The 22,519-nt window shown below is 39.5% G+C and overlaps 1 long non-coding RNA gene across 1 annotated transcript; it reads right to left on the bottom strand.

Annotated features, from left to right (window-relative positions):
* Positions 1-15,512: 15,512 nt before the first annotated feature.
* Positions 15,513-22,280, bottom strand: LOC116862194. Its single transcript, XR_004381606.1, has 2 exons — positions 22,123-22,280; positions 15,513-16,466 (listed from the first exon to the last, which is right to left on the bottom strand). It is a non-coding gene; the product is annotated as an uncharacterized LOC116862194 (long non-coding RNA).
* Positions 22,281-22,519: the final 239 nt, after the last annotated feature.

The raw sequence follows: 22,519 nt of genomic DNA, 5'->3' as shown, positions 1-22,519 counted from the left end.
ATTTAGAGCTCCCTACTGACCCAGGCTGTGCCAGGGTAGACTTGGTCCTGCAAAATGGTCCCAGCAGACCACAGGGACAGGATGGAAGATGGGTCTTCCGGACAACCAGCCTAAGTGGAGGGTGGGGCATTTAGAGAGGAGCACCACCCCACCCCACCCCCGCACCCCCCAGGGAGTGAGGGAATCTTCACCAGGACTCTGGCACTGCTCCTAACCCCTTGCAGATTGTATTTCTGTTAAAGCTCTTTTGGAAACTCCAGTCATCAGCTCTGCCTTTGACCTCAAACTGGCATCTTTTCTTTGGTCTGTCAGCCCCACACAAAGACGGGATCGTTGATGCCCCTTCCCACCCCCCAGGAAAAAGTAATTCCAAAGTCTGGTGTCCCTCACCAGGAAGTCGCCCGACAGCGCGCTGCATCCTTCTCCAACCCCGCCTCCCACCGCCACACTAGCCAATCCCAGACGGGCCCATCTTCCACCCTGAAGCGGTAACCTCCTGACCCCTAGCGGCAAGAGCGAGGAACTGCCCCTCCCGGCCCGTGCATGTCCCACCGTTTTCTTCCCAAACCGAGACAACCTCCCGATGCATGGACTCTGGCTGTCGTCGACGCAGACTCGTGCACTGCTTAACACCGTTTTGCTACCATGTGGCGGCTGCAGAAAATGTCCTTAAACTGCAGCCCCACACACAATTTTTGTACTTTCGTCTGACCTCGAGGTGTCCTTTTTAAGTCTTATTTGTTAATATTTATAATGACCTATAATTCAAAAGTAAATGAAAACGTTCACTGCAATCTCATTGGCTTGAGAGACTCCTTTAAAAAGATTTCGATGAGGGGCGCCTGGGTGGCTCAGTGGGTTAAAGCCTCTGCCTTCCGCTCAGGTCATGATCCCAGGGCATCGGGCTCTCTGCTCGGCAGGGAGCCTGCTTCCCACTCTCTCTCTGCCTGCCTCTCTGCCTACTTGTGATCTATCAAATAAATAAATAAAATCTAAAAAAAAAAAAAAAGATTTCAATGAAAGGACTGGAAAGAACGAGAGAATGGCAACTGAGGCTCACTCAGCACAAGGTCTCCCTTAACTCTTCACCAAGCACTCATTAGAGGTGGGTCTCAAGTTACAAACAGGAAAACTAAGGCTCAGAGAGGTTAAATATCCGTGCTGAATCACACAACTGGTAAGTGACACAACCAGGATTCAACTAATGCCAAGACTTTTTATACCCGGATCAGCGTGCCATGGTGTCATCCACTCATTCAACAAACAGCAGGGGAGTATTAACTACCACCAGGCCCTGGTCCAGGCACCTGGGGCAGATTCCTCAGCAAGACAGCCAACAGACAATAAATCTAGCATATTAAAAGATGGCAATAGGGGTACCTGGCCGGCCCCATCAGTGGAGCATGTAACTCGACCTCTGGCTCATGAGTTTGAGTCCCACATGGCAGGTAGAAATTACTTAAAAAAAAAAAAAAAAAAAAAAGGTTGGGGCGGGGTTTGGGTTAAACAGGTAAGTGAGGCGGTTCTCCAAAGGTGACTTTTGAGCTAAGACATAGAGGGTTGGGGGACGGAGCTGTGGAGATACCTGGAGTGGAATGTTTTAGGCAGGGGGAAATGGCCAGTATCCCTAGTGATGAGGGCAGGTGTGGCATGACTAAGAATAGCAAGGAGGCTAGTGGGGCCTGAGCAGGGTGGGGCAAGGGAAGAGCCCTAAATGAGGGCACAGAACAGGGGACCAAATGACTTCATAAAGACTGGTTTTCACTCTGTGTGAGATGAGAGCTTATTTCAGTTCTGGCAGAGAACAAACCAATAGTCTCTGGGCTATTTCACCACAGTGAAGACAACAAACCTCACACAAGCCCAGAGAAGAGAAGAGAAGGCTCAGGGATGCGTGGGCGGCTCAGTCAGTTAAGCATCTGCCTTCAACTCAGGTCATGATTCTGGAGTCCTGGGATCAAGCCCCACATTTGGCTCCCTGCTCAATGGGGAGTCTGCTTCTCCCTCTGCTCCTCTCCTGCTCATATTCTCTCCTCTCCCTTTCTCTCTCTGTCATTCCCCCTCTCAAATAAATAAAATCTTTAAGAATCATTTGAGGAAGGGCAATTAGTTCTTACGCTATTTCAGCAGGAAGAGACTTAAGGACTCTAAGAAAATAATAGGAACCAGAAAGAAGCTGCCAGAACTGAAATATCAGCAGCCATAACACCCATAGAGAACTCTCAGACATGCAGACTACTTTGTTACACCCATTTAATCCTCATGATTATGACACTGTTTCAATCCCCATTTTATAGGAAAACTGAGGAACAGAGGACCATGCTCAAGGAATAATTAAAAGGTAGAGCTGAGGTTTGGGCCCAAGCCTTGTGGCCTGAGAACTCATATTATCAATCTCTACCCTGTGCTGCTGTAAGAAGAAAATGGTGTTGCGAGGTCCAGTGGAAGACGCCCAGGTCCCACTAGGTTTCTTGTAGGTTCAGCCTTATTCACTCCCCAAGCTCCCGGAACTAACAGGGTCCTGCTTGGCCAGGAAAGATTTTCCAGGGCTCTCTCTCAGGGTCCTTGCTGTCATCTTGACCAAATGTGATGCTCACCTCTGCCCAGTGGGTCCCTATCTGTCATAGGCCCCAATTCCCTTCTGTGTGTGACCTAGACACAGGTAGGCAAGATCTTTCTGGAGAATATGCTGCTAACTGGGAGCACAGCACTTGTGTGGCCTTCCAGGAGCTAGCTGTGAGCCAATGAAATCACTACTTTGTGAGAATCAGAAAACTGGGAAATCAAGATCTCTCAGAGCCTCCTGGGTTTTCTTCACTTGCTCTGCACCTTCCTCCATCCTGCCTCCGTCAGCACAGGCTTTCTGATTCATCAGTACATAAATGATCCAAAATGGTGGCCTCAGCCCCAAGTCAGGGTAGCTTTTCAGCCACTGCTACCTAGGGAAGTTTTCTGACTCCTGTTTAGCTTCTCAGTAGAGAAATGGCTCAGTTCAGATTATAACTCACCTCCTTGGAGTCAAAGGGCCAGGGAGTGAGGGTCCATGATAAAACCATGGCTATGGGCAAGGCACACAGGGTCAAGCAAGTCTTTCAAAAGAAATCCCTAAGTCAGTAGGAAAAGAGGAAGAGGTGCCAGCCAAGGGAAGAAAGGGGGACAAAAGTGAAAAAGCATCACCATAGTATTCTAGGGCAATAACCATTCAAAAAGCAAAGACTGGTAAACAACCAAAACATAAAGAAACAAGGAATTGACCTAACTTCCATTATTGCCCATCTGAAGGCTAGAAAGTCATGTAGTCATTTCCATTTTTAATTATGAACATGGTGAAATGTCTTGGAAACGCATAATAGAAAGTGAAGGGAACAAAGCAAAATTAAAATTGAGTGTAGACAACAGTGAAAATATGGAAAAAGTCTCAATTGTCCATCAACAGATGAATGGATGAAGAAGATGTGGTACACGCACGCGCACACGCGCGCACACACACACACACATACACACACACACAGGAATATTATGCAGCCATCAAAAATGAAATCTTGCCATTTGCAACTCAATGGATGGAACTAGAGGGTATTATGCTAAGTGAAATAAGTCAGAGAAAGACAATTAAAGTTTGTTGACCTCACTAATTCATGGAATTTGAGAAACAAGGCAGAGGATCACAGGGGAAGAGAGGAAAAAATGAAACAAGAAGAAACCAGAGAGGGAGACAAACCATAAGAGACTCTTAATCTCAGGAAACAAACTGAGGATTGCTGGAGTGGAGGGGGTGGAAGGGATGGGGTGGCTGGGTGATGGACACTGGGGAGGCTATGTGTTGTGGTGAGTGCTGTGAATTGTATAAGACTGATGAATCACAGACCTGTAGCCCTGAAACAATACATTATATGTTAATAAAAAAATGATTCAAAATGCAAAATAAATAAATATAAGTAAGGGTATATGAGTAGCTGTGCTCACCTGCTGGAACCTCCAAACCAGCTTTCAATATCCATTCATAGGAAAATGTAGGGTAGTCAGGCGTCCAAGACTCCAGACACATCCAAATGAGGTGCCGCATGTGGCAGTCTGCCTTTCTTTAGGAAAAAAAAAAAATCATTTTAACCATTTTTAAGTTGACAATTCACTTGTATTAGGTCCATTCACAATCTGGTACAACCATCACAACTAGTTCCAGAAGTTTTTCATCATCCCAAACAGATACACTGTACTCATTAAACAAAAGAACTCTCTATTCCCCACCCCCCCCAACTCAGCCCTTGGTATCCTCTATTTTACTGTCTTTTATGAACTTTTATGAACTGCCTATTCTAAGTACCTTATATAATTGGAATCACATACTTGTTTTGTTATGACTGGCTTATCTCATTCAGCATAATATTTTCAAGTCTCCTCCATGTTGTAATACTTATCAGAACTTTGTTCCTTTTATGACTGAAAAATGTGAATATACCCCATTGTGTCTATCCATATTCACTTGTATGTTTTTTTCTTTAAGTAAGCTCTGTGCCCCAAGTGGTGCCTGAACTCATGACCCTGAGAACAAGAGTCATATGCTCTACTGACTGAGCGAGCCAGTCAACCCATCATTCATCTATTGCTGAATACTTGGGTTGTTTCCATCTTTTGGCTCTTATGAATAATGCTGCTAGGAACATTGTACAGGTATCTAAGTCCCTGCTTTTGGTTCTTTGGGTCTATGCCTAGATGTAGAATCATTGGGACATATGGTGAATCAACATTTAACTTTTTGAGGATCCACCAAACTGTTTCCCACAGTGGCTACATAATACATTCCTACAGCAATGCACAAAGGCTCCATTTTCTCCACATCTTCACCAAAACTTACTATTGGGTTTGCCTTTATAATAGCTGTCCTAACGGATGTAGAGTGGTATCTTACTGTGGCTTTTTCATTTACCTCATGACTGGTGAGGTTGAGCATATTTTCATGTGCTTATTGGCCATTTTTATACCTTCTTTGCAGAAATGTCCACTTAAGTCTTTGCCCATTTTTGAATTAACTTCTTTTCATTGAATTGTAGGCGTTCTTTGTTCTAAATATCAATCCCATATCAGATATATAACTTTTAAATGTTTTCTCCTATTCCATGGGTTGTCTTTTCACTCTTGATAGTGTCCTTTGATCCACAATAAGTTCTTCATTTTAAGACTAATTTAGGGGCACCTGCGTAGCTCAGTCAGTTAAGTGTCTGCCTTTGGCTCAGGTCGTGATCCCAGGACCCAGGGACTGAGCCCCAGATCGGGCTCCCTGCTCAGTGGGAAGCCTGCTTCTTCCTCTCTCCATGCCAGTCCCCCTGCAGGTTCTGTCAAATAAATAAAATCTTTTTTAAAAATTCTAATTTATTTTCTTTTGTTGCCTGAGGTTTTTGCTAAGGTATCACCACCAAATCCAACATCATGAAGTTTGCCCATGTTCTCCTAAGAGTTTGTTTTCTTTTTTAATATTTATTTGAGAGAGCACTCAAGGGCACAAGCAGGGTGGGCAGAGGGAGAAGAAGCAGGCTCCCGCTAATCAGGGAGCCCAACACAGGGCTCCATCCCAGGACCCTGGGATCATGACCTGAGCCACCCAGGCACCCCTCATTTTTTTTTTTAAAGATTTTATTTATTTATGAGAGAGAGAGAGCGAGCGAGCACAGGCAGACAGAATGGTAGGCAGAGGCAGAGGGAGAAGCAGGCTCCCTGCAGAGCAAGGAGCCCGATGTGGGACTCGATCCCAGGACGCTGGGATCATGACCTGAGCCGAAGGCAGCTGCTTAACCAACTGAGCCACCCAGGCATCCCCACCCCTCATTTTTTAAAAATCATTTTTCTTTCTCGTTCAGACTGGATAATTTTATTGAGCTAACTTCAAGTTCAGTGATCTTTCCATCATTTAAGGTCATCCAGTGAATTTTTATTTCAGATAATCTATTTTTCTGTTCCAAAATGTCCACATGGTTAAGATTTCATTATTTTTAAAAGACTTTTTATTTATTTATTTGACAGCGAGAGAGGGAACACAAGCAGGGGGAGAGAGAGAAGCAAGCTTCCCACTGAGCAGGGAGCCTGAAGTGGGGCTCAATAGATCTAAGAACCCTGAGATCATGACCTGAACTGAAGTCAAATGCTTAAACAACTGAGCCACCCCAGTGCCCCTGGTTCTTTATCATGGTTTCAGTATCTCTGCAACAATTTCTTTTCATTGGTCACAAACACATTTTCCTTTCCTTCCTGAATATAATTATAATAATAGATAAAACGGCTTTAAAATCCTTGTCTGCTATAGTGGGAGAATAACAACAATAAAACTCTGCTTACGTATCTAGGTCATCTCAGGAATAATCCCAAGTGGTTGTCTCCAGTATGGGTCACGTTTTTGTTTCTTCATATGCTGAAGTTTGGACTGTGTCCAAGTTTATTATAAATCATGAGACTCTAGATTCTGTTATGTTCCTCTAAAGACTTAATTTTTATTGGGCAATTACTTGGCTGAAATCAAAACTATAAATTCTGTATTACCAGCAGTGGGTGGCAGCTGAAATGTCAGTTCAGTCAACAAGGAGATTTTTAGATAAGGAAATTATTCGGGCTTATTTTTTAATGTTGACTTTGTTTCAAAAAGCACAACACTGGGCATAATCTGCAGAACTATTCTGTAATTTGCTCAGAGGACTCATTTCCAAATGTCAACACTGTTGAGAAGTCTCCAGCCATCAAAATAACAAAGAACAAATGTTCCCAGCTGTCAAAATTAGGTCTCAGTGCGTTTTCAATCTCTCCTGGGAGATTTGGCAGCACAAATGCTGTTGTCCTCTCCTGCCTTCTTTTGGATTAATGAATACTTTTTACGATTACATTTTAGTGTATCTACATATTTTTAGCTATACCTCTTTTTTTATGTTGTGCTTGCCAGATACCATATATCCTTAACATCTCAAGGTCTTTGAAGTTAATATTGCATCACTTCAAGTAAAATGTGAGAAACTTGCATTCAAAATGGATCCACTTACCACCCTCTGGCTGCCTTTTTATGCTATCATAACCACATGTATGATGTAACTACAGATGTTATAAACCCCACAGTATAGTTAAAGTTTTTTTCTTAAACAATTTCTTTAAAAATCTCAAGTCTTTTTTTTTTTTTTTTAAGATTTATTTATTTATTTATTTGACAGGCAGAGATCACAAGTAGGCAGAGAGGCAGGCAGAGAGAGAGAGGAAGGGTAGCAGGCTCCCTGCTGAGCAGAGAGCCCGATGCGGGGCTCGATCCCAGGACCCTGGGATCATGACCTGAGCCGAAGGCAGAGGCTTTAACCCACTGAGGCACCCAGGCGCCCCAAAAATCTCTTTAAGTCTTTTATATTACCTTCGTATTTACCATTTAAAATGTTCTTCCATCACTTCTCGGCCTTTTGGCTAAGATCAAGTGTAAAGTGTTCTTCCATTCCTTCATGCAGAGCCACTGTAAATGCCTACTGTTCTATTTTGTCCACAGTGCCACAGAAGAAAAACTTTTGGTGCTAATAACATTTCATCACCTCAGAACTTTCAGGTATGGGCTCATGAACATATAATACAAACAATAAACAAAAAAACAAAACAAAACAATAAACAAAATTCTAGCAAATCAAATCCAAAAATATTTTTAAAGGATAATACATAACAACTGGAGTTTATCCCAGGAATGGTTGGCTTAATATTAAAAAAGCAATCAACTTAATTATTTTTTTAAATTTATTTGACAGAGATCACAAGTAGGCAGAGAGGCAGGCAGATAGAGAGGAGGAAGCAGGCTCCCCGGAGACCAGAGAGCCCGATGTGGGGCTCAATCCCAGGACCCAGGGATCATGACCTGAGCTGAAGGCAGAGGCTTTAACCCACTGAGCCACCCAGGCACCCCAATTTAATTAATTATATTAACAAACTAGAAAACTCATGTTGATCACCTCAATAATACAGAAAAGGTATTTTTTTTCCTCCAGAAAAGGCATTTGACAAATCCAACTTCCATTCCTGATAAAAACTCTCAGCAAACTAAATTCCTCAACCTAATCAAGGGCATTTATAAAAAACTTAGACTATCATACTTAATGGTGAAACACCAAATGCTTTCCAGGAACAATACAAGGATGTCTATACAGCTTCCATTCAGCACTGAGTGGGGGTTCCAGCCAGAGTGCAACCAGGCAAAATAAACAAAAAGTCTCCAGACAGGAGCAAAAACTTAGTGAAAACTTTATAGTCACAGAAAATATGATTGTCTATGAAGAAAATCTGATGAGATCTACAAAAAAAAAAAAAGAAAACCTACTAAAAGAAGTGAGTTTTAGCAAGATTACGGGGTATAGTATCAATACACAAATATAAAATTTTGTTCTATATACTAGCAATGAACAATCAAAAATTGAATTTTAAAAAGCAGGAACTGGGGCACCTAGGTGGCTCAGTTGGTGAAGCACCTGCCTTTGGCTTAGGTCATGATCCAGGGGTCCTGGGATTGAGCCCCACATCAGGCTCCCTGCTCAGCAGCAAGCCTGCTTCTCCCTCTCCCTCTGCTGCTCCCCCTGCATGTGCTATCAAAAAAATAAAATCTTTGAGAGTAAAAATAAAAAGAAACTTACAAAAACATCCAAAATTATGAAATAGAGATAAATCTGACTCAAGTGAAAAGACCTGGACACTCGCTGAAATTAAAGAATGACTTAATTACTAGATATACCTTGTTCATGGATCAAAAGACTCAATATTAAAAGACACTTCACTGGGGCACCTGGCTCAGTCGGTTAAGTGGCTGTCTTCGGCTCAGGTCATGATCCCAGAGTCCTGGGATCGAGCCCCATATGGGCTTCCTGCTCAGTGGAGAGCCTGCTTCTCCCTCTCCCTCTGCCTGCTGCTCTGCTTGTGCTCTCTGCATCTCACTGTCAAATAAATAAATAAAAATATTAAAAAAAAAAAAGACATTTCACCAAAGATATACAGATGGCAAATAAGCACATAAAAAGATGCTTAACTTCATTAGTCATTAGGAAAACACAAATAAAAAACACAATGAGGGGTGCTGACGTGGCTCAGTTGATTAATCTCAGCTCAGGTCTTGATCTCAAGATTGTGAGTTCAAGCCTCGAGCTGGGCTCCTTGATGGGAGCCTGCTTAGAAGAAAACAAAACAAAACAAACCAAACCACAACGCAATGAGATGTCACTATATACCTTTAAGAATGGGAAAATTAAAGACCGACCATACCATGTGCTGGAGAAAATGTAGACAAAGAAAAACAGCTTTCAGACACTGCTGGAGGAAATATAAAATAGTACAATCACTTTGAAGAACAGTTTGACAGTTTCTTTTAAAAAGCTAAGTATACACCTATCATACTATACAACCATTCCACTTCTACTTATCCACAAAAGGGAAATACATGCCCACATAAAGACTTGTACACAAACATTCACAGCAGCTTTATTTGTAACAGACAAAAACTGGAAACAACCAAATTGTCCAACAGTAGGTGAATAAACAAATTGTGGTATATCGTAACAATGGCATACTTCTCAGCAATAAAAGGAATGAACTGATACATGCGACATGAATGAATCTCAGAACAGTTATGCTGAAAGAAGCCAGACACACCCTCTAAAAACACAGAATACACACTATATGATTCCATTTATATCAAACTCTAAAAAATGCAAACTAATATAACAGAAAGCAGATTAATGCTTGATCAGGTATGGAGGAGGGCAAATAACAAAGGACAAGACACTTGTGAGGGCGAAGGCTACACTATCTTCGTTATGAAGATGGTTTCACAGGTATATACACATACTAAAACTTATCAAACTGTATAGTTTCGTACATGCACCTTATATGTCAACTGTACCTCAATAAAGCTGGAGGGTTTTTTAAAGAGTTGTACCTTTCAGAAATTTATAGGCAAGTACACAAGAGTATTTTTCCTGTTTTACATGCAAGATTATATATCTTAGTATGGATCTTCCTTTTCTCAGTTAACATATGCAGGCATTTTTCTGTATTAGCAGAAATGGTTTATCTCATTTTTGTACATAGTAAGGATGTACCATGACTGATGGGCATGTAGGTTATTTCTAATCTGCTATCATAATGCTGAAGTGGACATATTCTGCATATATTTGTGAGCATATATTTGTGAGCAAAGAATGCATGTGTTTAAAACTTTCATTTATGTTGTCAAATAATCCTCTAAAAAACCTGTCTCAGGGCACCTGGCTGGTTCAGTTGACAGAGGATGTGACTCTTGATCTCAGGGTTCTAAGTTCGAGCTCCATGCTGTGTGTAGAGATTAATTAAAAATAAAATAAAAAAAAGAAAAAGTCACAGAATCTACATCAAACTGTTGAAATCAATAAATTAAGGTGGCCATGGAATACAAGATAATATATAATAGTCAAATTAAGTAGCTACAATATGAAAATGAAACAATTTAAATACTATTTAAAACATCAAAAATTTTAAAAAACTAGGAGTAAGGCCAACAAAAGGCATCAGACTACTACAAAGAAAATTACAAAGCATTACTGAAAAAAGCATTAATCATCTAAAGAAATGGAGGAATATACTGTGTTCATAGATCAAAAAGACGTAATTGTGTGAAGATACTAATTCCTCCCAAATTTACTTATGGAATAAAATGCTATCAAAATCCCAGCAGGTTTTGTTGCTGTTTTACTACTGAAATGGATAAGCCAATTCTAAAAAATATATGCAAATGCTAAGAGCCAAGAATAACCAATGCAATCTTGAAGAACAAAAAGCTGGAGGACTCACGTCACCAGGTACCGAACACAGAGTTGCAGTGGCACCAAGACAAATAGACCAATGAAACAGTATGTGGCGCTAGCTCTTCTGAATATCTACACAGGAAAGTATTTTTTTTTTAACATCTTCCTACTACCATATAAAAAACAAATCCTAGATGATTCTAGACCTAGATATGCTAGGTCAAACAATGCTTCCACAAAAATAAAAGATTAATGATCTCGGGGTCTGCAAATATTTCTTAAATAAAATATATAAAACACTTATTTCTTAAATAAAATATATGAAACACTTACCTTAAAAGAAAATATGGATAAATTAGGCTACATTAAAATTAAGATGTTTGTCAGGACACCAAGATAATGAAAAAGCAGGGCACAGAAATATAGAATTGCAGTAACAACTCCAAAAACATTCTCTATTCCTAATATATAGATTTCCTACAAATTAGTAATAAAATGACAACTCAACAGAAAACAAGCAAAAGTGGGTATTTAACAAAAGAGGATATCCAAACGTCCAGGAGACATATTTTGGTGTTCAGTCTCTTTAGTCATCAGGAAATTGCCAATTAAATCCAGGATGAGATTCCACAACATACCCACCAGAAGCCTACAACTAAATGCCAGTGAGGATGTATAGCAACTAAGATTCTCATACATTGCCAGCAGGACTGCAAAACAGCACAACTACTTTGGAAAACTGTCTTGCAATTATCTATGAAAGCTGAACATATATATTCCCCACAACCCAGTAATTCCATTCTCATGTATATATGCAACACTGATGCATATATGTATATGCCAAAAGTTATGTACCAGAATGTCCATAATATCATTATCGGTAACCTCCCAAAATGGAAAATAATCCAGTGTCCATCCAGAGAATACACAGTGGTATACTAATAGAACACAAGGCTATATAGCCATGAAAACACAATTGTGGAGTGACAGCACATAATACTGAGGGGGGAAAATGCTGTAGGATTCCTTTTGTATCAAGTTCAAAAACAGGCAAAACTAACTGATGGCAATGATCAGGAGATTGGTTTCAGTTGCAGAAATAAGGGGGTAATTACAGACCGAGAAGGGGGGCATGAGAGTCTTCTAGGATGCTGGTCTTGTTCTAGATCTTGATGTGAGTGATGCTTAAACAGTGTATTCCCTTTGTGGGAATTTACTAAGCTGTATGCTTCTCAAGTATTTTCTTTATAATTGAATATAAAACTTAAAGGAATGCCAAAAATGACAATGTTTCTCTACATCCTCACAACAGATTATTCTATAAATCTTATCTCTGCCAATTAACAATTATAATATTTACCGAGGCAAAATTAATACCTCCTAAATGTTCTGGCTTACATCTTAATGAGGAACGAGGCTTAGTAGGGAAAAAATGCTCTTTAGTTCCTAGAATTCCATGAAAAGCAAATTCTGAGGGAACTCTGCAGTTATGGTGGCCTGATATCATGGCTACAAATGTGCTATTATAGGAACGAAGCCTTAGGTGCTGTAATAAGCCCTATCCCAAACCTAGAACCACCAGGAATTAAAACGGAAAAGAAAAGTGTCTGGGGGAAGACCTAGAAACAAGCAATATACAATGGAAGCACGAGTACCAGGAGTTTCAGCGTTAACAGGAAGATTGGTCAGTTGTAGCTTTAGAAGTAGCCCCTGGATAGGATTCATACTGCCCAGGTTGTGCAAGGACACACTCTTACTTCAATTATGAAAGAAGTAAATGTCCAAAAAGCAATGCACTCTTTAAGAAAAACAATTTTCAGCCCTCCCTTACATACAACAGAATGCCAACCTAGTGTTTCCCCAAAGTGGTATAACTGAGATAGCACAGGGCCCATTTCTTAATATGCATAATACAGCTTTTGAAAAGGATGTATCAATGTACAATTGTATCAATTGTAAGATGATCTCAGAAATGTATTTAAACAGTCACTTCAGAGGAAACATTTCAATGAAACATCAGTTTTGATAAAGAGCAAAAAGAACGGCTTAATGGTTAAGAACATGGGCTCTGTAGTCATACAAACCCAACTCTGAATCCTGTTTGAACAACTTTGAACTGTTTGAACTAGCTGTGTGGCTTTGGCCACGTTCAACTTTTCAGTTTTCCTATTTGCAAAATGCAGGTGACAACTCATCAAACTATTGAATATTTATGTGCTAGTTTACAGACACTGCTTAATAACGAGCACAGTGCTGGGTTACCTGGGTGGCTCAGCTAGTTAAGCCCCTGACTATGGCTCAGGTCATGATCTCAGGATCCTGGAACGGAGCCCCATTTCTGGCTTCATGCTCAGTGGGGAGTCTGCTTGTCCCCTGTCCCTCTGCCCCTCCCCCCCACATGCTTGTACTCTCTAGTAACAATCTTTAAAACTAAAAAAATAAGCACAGTGCCTGGTACACAGCCAGTACTGAATGTGTGCTAAATATTAGTTGTTCTATCAACTACAGGATTAGTAACTCAACTGATACATAAAACAAGGTTTGATTTTGCTTAGCCAATTGGATCCAGAATCACTTCCTCTAAAAGCTCACAATTCCTTTAATGACCCATCCTAGAAATTCACCAGTGACCCCTATTACTAGTTACAGTATTCAAAACAAAGCAAGATTCATCTTCAAAATGCCATCTCAGCATGCTCACTCTCCTACTACCCTAGGATTAACAGCAAAGCAGCTGATTTGGGATCTTACTAAACTCTCAAGTGGCATTTGTCCGAGGTAGAAGCCAAGTTGGATGTTCATATTTATTCCATCAAATTCCCCTTAAAAATAACCAAACTTAAAAGTTCATTCTCATCTTCCTTGAAGCAGCAAAACCTAACTTTGGATGTTTTTCTGGCCACCAGTTCTAGAACCCAGGCGAGTCACAAATATATTTATTGGTGCTTCCAGCATTTTAAAAAACCTTTGGGTTTAAAACCTTTTTCAAAGCAAGCACTATTATAACTGAAACATACACTGCATTCAAATTGTAATGTCCACTCGAGTTTCTACTGAAACCAACCGATCCTCAAGCACTGAACAGAGCTGAAACAACTCCACCTTTTCAGACCAGATAGAATTGGGAGAGACCGTTCTTACAAGGCCGTCACCTTTCTGCAGTCTTCTGGTTGCCTGTCTTCCATACTTTACAGGGATCTGAAGACCTGTACCAGTCACCACAATACTTCCCCATTGTGCCTTTAATGCCTTCTTTGGGTGGCAAGTTCTTCTCTCTCCAAGACTTGCCACATTCTTGAGCATGCTCATGGGATCCTGAGTTTGCGGAATACGAGCCCATCCACAGAGCCAACTAGAGACCCCTTTCACTAAACACATGCCTGTAACAACAGAACTTGACAGAAATCCTCTCCACAAGCCAGACTGTTCTGTAAAAACATTACCCACGTAATGCACATGTGCATTTGTGTTTAGTATGGGAGCAGACTACAAAACCTGAGTCCCCTTATCTTTAAAAATCTGATTGAATTTTAAGAATTCCTTCAGTTTTGGACCTTGATGCAGCACACTTTTGGCCACCTGACTGCTGGAAAAAGAACCAAGCAACCTGAAAACCTCTTGGACATAGCTCCACATCTCCACAACTATCTAATGGAATAGCAATACAAAAAAATCTTGTTTATCCTAATTATGGACATACATACATATTTTAATAAAGTAAAAACTACTAAAAGATAAAAACTACTAAAAGATAAAAACTACTAAGACATATCACTCTTCTGCTAATTTCCTAAGTCTTCACTACTGAGAATTAAGCCAGGGTATATTTTTGGTGTCAACATCTCATTTAGCAATGAGTCAAGTGTGGTGATAGAGCGGGTACTCTCAGACACTGTTGACGGGACTGGGCGGCACTCTAAAAGTGGAACCACCCCTTTGGAAGGAAATGGGCAGTATTTATCAGTTGAAAAGTATGTTCTCTCCCACAGGACATCTAGAAATGCAAATAATTAAGTGGAGACAGTTACAAAGGTGTTTAATGCAGCACCATAATTTATAATAGCAAGTCTGGAAATAATCTGTCCAAAAGGAGTCAACTGGTTTAAAAAAAAATGAAAAACCCGAAGTCCATCCATATTAGTCACTCAAATTAGATCTAAATGTCTGATACAGGATAGTCTATGGTGAATAAATACCTATACATACTGATGTAGACTATTTCTCGAAAAAACTATTTAACAATGAGTGTCTCTAGTAAGGGGGGTGGCTACATAGTTCTACCATGTGTACATGTACTACTGAGAATGGATGTAATTATTTTCTGTTCCTGCCACTGACCTTTAGAAGTGGTAATGGGGGTTAATTTTACTTCAGCCTAAGGAAGATTATTCTGACACATTCAGCCTTATTTGGTTGTACAACCCAAATTCCATGCTAGAAAATGATACATAATTACACCTTGTGTGAGTATGAGTTTGTAGTTTAATGATTAAAATAAACACCGTGTCGTTACCTGGTTAAGAAGACTGGGAATGAATTGACTTGAGTGTTCTTACTCAGTGTTCTTCAACAACCAGGTTACCGGCAAAAACAAAAGGTTTTTCTAAAAATACGTATCATCTTTGGGAAACACAAGTGATTTGTGGAGAAGAGGGGGGAATTTTCCACATTTAGGCAAACAATACTGTCAATGTGTTTGGACTAGAGTTTATTTTAGAAAGATAAAGGATGGAGGCGCAATAATATTTGGCATTTTTAATTTAGGTTTGTTTTATTTAAGTTTAATGTTAATTCCATGCTGTGTTTCAGTAAGAACAATACAGATTCTGTATCTGTGGCTCCAGTCAGATATCCAGTAGTACAAATTAGCTTCAAGTTACACATACTGAACAAAAGAGGTTGAGCGAGCGAAGGGGGGAGGGGGGGCAAAGGGAAAGGGAAGGAGAAGAAACAAAGAATTGAACACGCATGCAGGCTTTTCCATACCACCTTCAATGCTAACCTGCTTTAGAGGGAGAGTATAAGTAGGCAAGAATGAGCAGCCACGGATTGTTGAACTGTTACCAGCACCATGCTTTTCAGCAACGTTTCAGCAGAGTTTGAAACACTTTACAGCAAAACCATTACAACTCTCCAAACAATCTTTAATCACTTCAAGCTAACACCCAATTAATTTTAAACATTGGTATAAAATTCAATTTAAATTAGAAAAAGGAAAAAATGATACCACAATGCCTCTATAGTGTGATTAACCTCTCTCTTAGATGCTTGCATCACCTAGAAGTCTAATGGATTTCGAATGTAATTTCCATTTCTAATGGTGATCTTGCCACATCTGGCAGGAGACAATACAGTAATGCTGAAAAAGCCTCTATGCAGTCCTGTTAGTGTCTTAAAGAACCTAAAAGCTGGGACCAGTAAAATCCACAGAAATTCACTCTTGCCTTTAAAAACTTTTGAAAACTGTTTAAAAAAAAAAAAAAAACAAAAAAAAAAACAACAGGGCAGGAACCTAAATTCTGAGACCAAATGTAAAAGTCAGATTTGATGGTTCTCAATGACAATGGGGGAATTTCCAATGGGAGTGGGATGGGAAGGAATGGGGTAGTCAGAGATGGTTTCTCTTGTTGGCTTTTATGTCTCACTGATTTTCATCTTCCACATCCTGCAGCGCTTCTTTATTCTGCTCTTCACCTGCAAAGAAGAACGAGTTAATTATTTTACACTGACTAAATTAGACTGTTGTAGTAACAAAAAAAGGTATCATTCCAAGCACAGACGCCTTACATTTGCTACAACTGATATTAAACACAGACAGCCAAAGGACTTATACCATCCTTGACACCTGAGATGCCTAAGCCAAGAAGTGCTGCTGGATCAAGGTCCTGAATGGTCAATAGGATGAAAAAAAACCCAATGCACAGTAAAACTATTTTTATGCTAAATAAGCTCTTAAAAGTGGACAGCCAAGGTAACCATATTGTTAAATGACTTTCAAGCTTTCATGTGTATCTTGGGTCAAAATACTCTTTCTCAATAACCTCACCTCTTTAAGAATCAAGGGTACTTATTATTAGGGTTTTTTTGGTAAAATCTACCCACAAGCTCCATGTGAAATGCTTCAGTAGAGAAATGAGCAGTAAGATGCTCCAAAGAAGTTCTACAATTTTAGAGGGAGGGTTCTGCTTTTTAAAGTGAGTTTACATTTTGTATCTTAGCCAGTCACACCAAACCATAATCCAAGTTTCTTACTCCAGAGTGAAACAGCATGCTCAAAGTAAACCAGACCGCTGAGGTTATTAAAGAAGGGCATTTGGACCAGTTCTCTCATGCCGGTTTTTCTTTTCCCTTAAAACATGATGATTGGCCTGAGGAATTTGAGCTGCACTATGACATGCAACACAAAGCCAGCCTATTCACTGGAGAATCATCTACCTATTAAAAAGCATTAAATAAGTCAGCCATAATAAAGAAAGCATGCAGGCTTTTGCTAAAAAATAACAAAAGAGGTAAAAGTTACATTCTTTTGTGCTTTAACAAATCACTATAATTCCTACGTAGTTAACAGTGTGAATCAAAATAAATAAACAGTTAACTAATCCAACAATCATTTTGGTTCAGACAATCCATCCATTGATACTGCTTGTTAATTAGGATGGACAAATGACACTAAGACTGGGTGCCTAGCAACATAAAGCATTTAACCTGAGGAGTGCTTTTTAAGCAGTCTGAAAGACCTTGATATGATAAAACAATGCTGTTACGGCAACAAGGATTAGGTAAGCATATTTTCAGACACTTTAAATTTTCTTCTCTGACCAAAATGTTTGATACTGAAACGTGACTCTTTTTAAAAGTTCTTAAGGTGGGGTGCCCGGGTGGCTCAGTGGGTTAGGCCTCTGCCTTTGGCTCAGGTCATGATCTCAGGGTCTTGGGATCGGGCCCCGCATCTGCTCAACAGGGAGCCTGCTTCCCCCCTGCCCCCGCCTGCCTGTCTGCCTACTTGTGATCTGTGTCAAATAAATAAAATCTTAAAAAAAAAAAGTTAAGGCACATAAAGAGTTTTGATTCATATATATATAGAAAAAGACATGCAAAGACAGACCAAAAAAACCATTTACAGAGGAAAGAAATGATGCACCACCCAATGATTCCCAAAATAATGTATTCAAACTCAGGAAATGAAAGGAACATTCACGCTCCTTTTTAACAGCAATACACTGCCAAAATATGGTTAACAAACAACAGAGCACACTCTAATTCACTTATAAGCAACCATTAGATTTGCCAAAAGTTCCAAGTAACTTTGGCATAGAATACTGTCAGATGAGTCACACCCAACCAGAGGTAGACAGAGGTAGCAGATCATAAATGTCTTGGAAGGTTTCACATCCTAGAATGTAGAACAGGCAGTTTTGTAAGCAAAAGGGATGATGGTATATGCAGGCATGATTAGTGACGAACCAAAATGAAAAAGCAGAATTCGCTGTGCCATGATAATGACTTACAAAGTAGAGTTTTTAGGAAAGGAAGAGTTGGATTATCCTTTAGGAATCTATATTGCAAGGAAAAAGGGAGGGAGAACAATCATATGAAAGCAACATTACAAGAAAAACAAACCGAGAGAGCAGGACGAAAGAAAACATCAATGATTTAGGAAAGTCAGATTTGGGTCTTTTTACTTTGTATACACACTTCACTCTACAAAGTATTTTTTTTACCTTTAAAAGGATGAAATAATATCCTCTTAAAAGGTATACAGAAGGGGGGGCGTTTCTTTGGACAGGTATTTCTTTGCCCACTGTTTCCTGATTTTGGGGTGGGGAGAAGGGGACAGGAAGAGAACACACATTTCCTTTCTATGGACTTGTTTATGAAATAGTCCTCTGAAAACAGGTTAAGAGAAAAGGACTGAAATCACTTGATGAGAAAAAGTGGTAATGTTTATAAAGATGTTCCAACACAGACAAAAGTGAACATATTCTGCAGTTTAAAAAAAAAACAAACATGAAAACATCTCAGGAAAAGCTCGGGAATTGCATACACATTTCTTCCTTTAGAAACCCTTAATTCAAGTGTTTTTTTTTAAACACCATTTTCCATAATAAAATTTAAAAAGGAGAAAACTATCTAAATAATGCTCAACTAAATCCAATATCCTGGGAAACTGCCAATTCCATGACTGCAATTTTGCACAGATTCTAAGTCACAAAACAAAAGTTAATAAAACATGTAATACTATACTTTTTAGGGGAAAATGGTGAATAAATGACTAGTACCCACAACAATTTGTAAATTCAGATAATTTGTTAATTTTACCAAAATGTCCAAAGACTACTTGGAATTTTTCACTGTTAAACTTGTTTCATTATTTCAAATATTTTATCGCCAAAGCTCTTAAATGAAAATTAGTCTGTTTCAACCAAATTTAATAAACGGTCCATTACAGTGTTAAGAACTGAAGCAAGTGGATTTTACTAGATTTAAATAAAACTGTTTTAGGATTAAAGAAAAATCTATGTAATAAAACATCCCTGGTACAAAGAAGCTTTGCAACTATGTAGTTTCAAGAAAATATCGTATTGCAGAAGGCAATCTATTTCATAAAATGTTTGATAACCAAAAAAAAAAAAAAAGCATTATCTTTGGCTCTATGTAAAAACAAAATGACATATAGTTTACTTTACTGGTTACCAGTGATAAGAATAGCATTAGAAAATATAAAAATAGGGGCGCCTGGGTGGCTCAGTGGGTTAAGCCTCTGCCTTCAGCTCAGGTCATGAACCCAGAGTCCTGGGATCGAGCCCCCGCATCGAGCTCTCTGCTCAGCGGGGAGCCTGCCCCCCTCCCCCGCCTCTCTCTGCCTGCCTGTTTGCCTACTTGTGATTTCTATTAAATAAATAAAATTTTTAAAAAGAAGAAAATATAAAAATATATTTCCATTTAATTTTATTATCTAGCAAGTTTAGTTATAAAAGTTGGAATGAACTGTCCTTTTAAAAAAAAAAAAAAAAAAAAAAAAAGCAGGGTTAAAACCCAGGTCATCATCTTTGTTATTTCACCCTCAGAAAAATGCCCCCAGAGGTCAAAGGGGTATAAACCTTACTTTAGGTCATATCGCTTACCAAACTCTCCACATGTTTTCCTTTTATTCCCTCAAACAGGCAGAGAGATATTAATCTTCTCTGAGCTGAGAGTGACTATGAAGAGTCCATAGCTGTTTGGCCATTCTTCTGAGTAGTTATTGTTTAGTATACAACAGAATGTTAAAGCTGGAAGGAACCTCAACTCATTAGTTCAGAGATAGAAATGGTTTTCAGTCCCACAGACTGGCAGTGGCTTCCTGAAGTGCTGTGTTGGAAAGTAATCTGTGGCTCCATCTGGCTTTGTTCAGTAAGTGTGCAAGTAGGTCTCATATGCCACATATCTTAAGCCAACCCTAGTCAGGTATCTAAATATTTCATAAAGCTAGTTAGATTTAAAGCTGAGTCACCTAATTCTCACTTCAGTACCTAAAGAAGTCTAAAATCTGACTCTATCCTTCCAGAGTAAGGAAACTTGAAATATACATGCCCAGAAAACCCATTTTCAGATGTACATTTAAGAAATATAATGCTTCCGGGGTGCCTGGGTGGCTCAGTGGGTTAAAGCCTCTGCCTTCGGCTCAGGTCACAGTCTCCGGGTCCTGGGATCGAGCCCCGCATCGGGCTCTCTGCTCAGCGGGGAGCCTGCTTCCTTTCCCCTCTCTCTATGCCTGCCTCTCTGCCTACTTGTGATCTCTGTCAAATAAATAAATAAAATCTTAAAAAAAAAAAAAAAGAAAAAAGAAATATAATGCTTCCAAAGACAGTCTAGCATGCTGGCTTAACCAATACACATAGCTAGCCTCAAGCAATGCAACATATGCTTCAGTCTGGGTAATACATTCTTAAAGGAGGGGGGGGCGCCTGGGTGGCTCAGTGGGTTAAAGCCTCTGCCTTCAGCTCAGGTCATGATCCCAGGGTCCTGGGATCGAGCCCTGCATCGGGCTCTCTGTTCAGCAGGGAGCCTGCTTCCCACTCTCTCTCTGCCTACTTGTGATCTGTCAAATAAATAAATAAAATCTTAAAAAAAAAAAAAACCACTCAAAGGATCTGCAACTAAAATTGACAAACTTTTTGTTTCCACTTCCCATACCACCACCACCAACTGTAAAGCTAGCTCATAAAATGGTCATGTCACTCTTCAATGATCTATCATGGATAAAAAGGATTCTCTGGAATAAGCAGAATAAAATCTCCTTTAAAAAATTAACAATTAGGGGCGCCTGGGTGGCTCAGTGGTTAAAGCCTCTGCCTTCGGCTCAGGTCATGATCTCAGGGTCCTGGGATCGAGTCCCGCATCGGGATCTCTGCTCATCGGGGAGCCTGCCTCCTCCTCCTGTCTCTCTCTGCCTGCCTCTCTGCCTACTTGTGATCTGTCAAATAAATTAAAAAAAAAAAAAAAAATTAACAATTATGGGGGCACCTGGGCGGCTCAGTGGGTTAAGCCTCTGCCTTCGGCTCGGGTCATGATCTCAGGGTCCTGGGATAGAGCCCTGAATCTGGCTCTCTTCTCAGCGGGGAGCCTGCTTCCCCCTCTCTGTCTGCCTGCCTCTCTGCCTACTCGTGATCTCTCTTTGTCAAATAAATAAATACAATCTTTTTTTAAAAAAATCAACAATTATGACAAATTTGGGCATTTAAAATAAATATTAACCCCCATCACAAGACTAAGTTTTGTAAAATACTACTTATATTTAAAAATAAACAACAACAACAGGGCCTATACCAGACCTCTTAAAAATAAGGACTAAGAGCAGGACATTCCATTTGCTCTATAAAATCCAGACACGAAAAATTTCCTTTAAAGATTTCCACAGAGAAGCTGATTCATAAATATTTACTGACACCATCTAGTTTTAACCTGAGGATACCAGTCACCCAAAGCAGTGATCATGACATGCAATTACGCAGATCCCTAAAATTTAATCTGAGAAAAATAAAATGAGATGGTTCCTGCCTCCAACTTCCAAAACAGTGAGAGAAGCAAACTAAGTTTAGCAAACATTAGAGACAAAAATTTTTTAAATCTTCAAATATTAAAAAAAGAGTCCCCTTTCCAAACAAGTCTTTTACATTATCATCGTACAGCCCCAAACAGAAAACTGTATTTTGAGATCATCTGCTGTAAAGGCAGTATTAAAATTTGATAGTCTGGAGGGTAGGCTGAGTCTAAACTATAGCTTAATGTGAAGAAATACCAAGGAAATCCTAGAAGTAAAAAGACCCAACAACTGAAAGAGATCCATTTAACGTCCAAGTTTCCTTACCATCACCCTGCATGTCTGAAGTCCATAGTGTCAGATTATCACGTAACAACTGCATGATAAGTGTAGAGTCCTTATAGCTTTCTTCACTCAGCGTATCCAGTTCTGCAATTGCATCATCAAAAGCTGCTTTTGCCAACCTAAAAGTATTTACATAAATATATTACAAAAATAAGCCCTTTAAAAACAGAAATGACATGTTAGAAATCAATCTTTTTCTTAAGTTATCCTGTAGTATGTTAATAGTGACACTGAGTATCTTGGGTTTAAATGCTGAAATAAAGGAACAACAGATACAACTTATGAAAACTATTTAATTTTGTAATCTAGCAAATTTGGAGGCAATAAAATTTTTGGAGCACCACTACTACTACTTTTTAAAGAAAAACAAAAAAAAAAA

The sequence above is a fragment of the Lontra canadensis genome, unplaced genomic scaffold (genome assembly GCF_010015895.1).
Source record: "Lontra canadensis isolate GAN:19392208 unplaced genomic scaffold, GSC_riverotter_1.0 scaffold225, whole genome shotgun sequence".
Lineage (NCBI taxonomy): Eukaryota > Metazoa > Chordata > Mammalia > Carnivora > Mustelidae > Lontra > Lontra canadensis.
Note: the sequence above shows the minus strand (reverse complement) of the source record. Positions and strands in the feature narration are given on the sequence as shown.